Source organism: Bubalus bubalis, chromosome 10 (assembly GCF_019923935.1).
Source record: "Bubalus bubalis isolate 160015118507 breed Murrah chromosome 10, NDDB_SH_1, whole genome shotgun sequence".
Taxonomy (NCBI): domain Eukaryota; kingdom Metazoa; phylum Chordata; class Mammalia; order Artiodactyla; family Bovidae; genus Bubalus; species Bubalus bubalis.
The window spans coordinates 30,407,300-30,410,625 of record NC_059166.1 but is presented as its reverse complement, the minus strand read 5'-3'; the positions used below and the strand labels follow the sequence as shown (position 1 = coordinate 30,410,625).

General features: G+C 39.8%; 1 non-coding gene across 1 annotated transcript; it reads left to right on the top strand.

The window, feature by feature from the left end:
• The first annotated feature begins 1,525 nt into the window (after positions 1-1,525).
• TRNAC-GCA lies at positions 1,526-1,597 on the top strand. The gene has a single exon. It is a non-coding gene; the product is annotated as a tRNA-Cys (tRNA).
• Positions 1,598-3,326: the final 1,729 nt, after the last annotated feature.

The window sequence follows — 3,326 nt, the reverse complement described above, 5'->3', positions numbered from 1 at the left end:
TTCTATTCTTTCAGTCAACTTGTATTAGGCACCCACTATGCTCTAGATCCTGAGCCAGGTGTTAGGGCTGTGGCAGAGGAAAAAGGTAGTTCTCTGTCCTCCAGGAGCATTTGTGTCATATACAAGAGGAGGTCAGGTTGACAAGAGTGTCTTCCATTACTGTCCACACAGTTCTTTTCAGACGGTGGTTTCCACAAAGCCCTAGCTGGAAGCCTGCCACTTACTGACATGTTGCTACAAATTTTTAAATTAAATGTTCTACAAGAAATGGAATCAGTGTGGTAATGGATCTATCCTACTACTGTTTCAGAAGGGTTTAAAAGCATTTAATTTCCATGTCACATCCATTAAAAATTCAATGATGTCATATACTCTGGGGAGCAATCCATTTCCTAATTTGAAGTAGAATCAACAAAGCATGATTCCAAGAGGAAATGAAGGTGACAGGGTACAGAATAACATGAAGCAGGACATAGACACCTATCATGAACCTCCCTGGGATTAAGTGACCTGACAGAGAACAGAGAGTTTCATGGACACAAATCAGAGAACCAGACCATATGCCATTTTCCTCAGAAAGAGAGAGAGAGAGAAAAGTGTAAATCAGGATAAAATAAAGTCAATGTGATATGCATAAAACACGTTAACATTGATTTCCTCTGTACTGAAATGAGGAAAACAGAGCATAAGGACAGCCAAGTGAGGGGACTGGATAATAAGCTGTGGGATTAGAGAGGATGCAGTTCTGTGGAGTGGCCTCTGCCTCCACAGTCAGAGGTGCTGCTGGCCAGCTGGCACTCACCCTGCACAAGGCTCTTTCACGTGCCAGGACTTCAGAATGAGAGACAAGAGCTGTGGACATGCTCTCTCTCTCCAGTTCTGCTCCTTTGTCCTTCCATCTTTTTCCAGTGTGTTTACATTTGCACTCAGATATTTCATATGGATCATGAAAGCTGGTAATATATTATGTCTACAGAGTACTACATTATATTTTCAAGGGCATAAAAAGCCTTTACATTAAGCTGCCAAATCAAATCCCTGCCAAAATGGTCCAAGCTAATGAGAAGGTTTGTAAATTACAGTTAAATGGATGAGACATGGAGAATGAGGCATATCCTGGAGAGCGGGCAGAGGGAATCACTGGGGATCATTGGCATTTCTTTTGCATGATTGTAGTTGAGTGTTGGAGAATATAAGTCTTTACATGTTAAAATATTAAAAATGCCTATAAATTTCAGCCTAGAACTAGGTCAGGTGTTATTCAGGCTGAAGGGATCTATTCCAATGTTTTATCCAATACAGTTGGTCAATAGTCACTTAATGAAAGAAAGGACGTGGATGTATAAACACAAATAGATAGGCGAATATCAGAATTCAGAAGTAAAGAGTAAGGACAATTTGACCATTTGAGTCTGTTGCTGTCCCTGCCTCATCCCCACAGAGGGGAAATTCTATTAGATATAGAATAGATATCACTTTCTGTTATGATTTAATTTTAACTAGTCCTACCACTATGTCTTGGGCTTCCCTGGTGGCTCAGAGGATAAAGCTTCTGCCTGCAATGCAGGAGACCCAGGTTCGATCCCTGGTTTGGGAAGATCTCCTGGAGAAGGAAATGGCAATCCACTCCAGTATTCTTGCCTGGAGAATCCCATGGAGAGAGGAGCCTGGCAGGCTACAGTCCATGGGGTCGCAAAGAGTTGGACACAACTGAGCGACTTCACACACCCATGTCAGGTGATTCCATGACCAATTAGTAGACATCAACTGATTTTAATTTCTAAATTGGTCTTTTCCCTCAACTGATTTTAATTTCTAAATTGGTCTTTTCCCTCTTTCTGCATTTTTTCAAAGTTTTGTTTTATATGCATTTGTTTTAGAGTCAAAAAACATAAAGGATTTTTAAACGCATAGACCTTTGACTCTTTAGACTATTATCAAGCCATAAAGACTTTAGTTTCAGAGGCTTTCCCATTTTGCTGCTGAAAAGCAAGTGATTTTAAGGATCCCTAGAAAAGAAATACTTAGAAGTGTCTTGTCAGAAAATTAAAGCAGAAGGAGAATCAATTTCATGGTTATAGTTCCACTAATTGGTTGGTCAGAAATAAAGCAAAAATTAATCAACTTCTTATTTTTCCAAGACATATTTTCTACACATATTCATGACAAAGCATTACATATTTTTGTGATGGATCAAAAATTGACAAAATTATTGTATTTTAAAAAATAAGTTATTTTTAAATTTCATAATGACTGAGAGAATAGAAAATATTCAAGTTTTTTAAAAGCACATCTCCTCATTACCAAGCCAAAAGCATTGTTGTGAGAGTTAAATTTTAGATGTGTGAAAGTGTTAGTTCCTCAGTTGTGTCCAACTCTTTGCAACTCGTGGACTGTAGCCCACCAGGCTCCTCTGTCCATGGAATTCTCCAGGCAAGAACACTAGAGTGGGTAATGATTCCCTTCTTCAGGGGAACTTCCTGATCCTAGGATTGAACCCAGGTCTCCTGCATTGCAGGCAGATTGTTTACCATCTGAGCCACCAGGGAAGCTCCCAGATATAGATAATGATAATAGCTTGAGCTTTGCTTTGCACATCAGTAGCAAATTGTAGTCAGATAAATAAAAAAACATACCTCCACTTAATTCCTCTTTCTTCAGATTCCCTTCTATATAATTCTGCTCATCATTAAAAAGAAATTAACCAAATATCTAGATGTATATGAAATTATCCTGTGTTATCTATGTTCCCTATTTTTAATAAATTGAATTGAAAATAAAGGAAAGCAACCACGTTACATGCAGACAGCAACACACTTCAAGGTCCAGAAGTGAGTGAACTAGCCCACTTGAGGTGTGCAGGTAGCTAGACCCAGTGCGTGTGTCCATGGCCATGGGAAGTGAAGCCGTTAAGGCAAGCTGTGGCAGACCATGGCCCTTCACAGACCAGGCCAGAGATTTTGGAATATATGGTATAGGTGGTGTGAGTTCCTGAAAAGTTTTGTGCAGGACACGCTGGTGAAGTGCTTGTAACATGTTAATAAATTCATTTTAGAAAGATCACTTCTGAGGTTGTGTAGAATACTGAAGTAGGACTGTTCCGAAGATGAGGAGACCAATCTTGTGTGGTAACAAACGATGCTTAAATCTCAGTGACTCAGTGCAACCAAAGGGTATTACCCACTTGTTCTGTGAGCTCTACACAGATCTTTGGGTCTCTGTCCCACAACGTCACTCAGGGACTCAGGCTCCACCATGTTTTGGCTGCACCATCTGGAACACACGGCTTTTCCATCACCAGAATTTGGTAAGAGTTAACTAAAAAA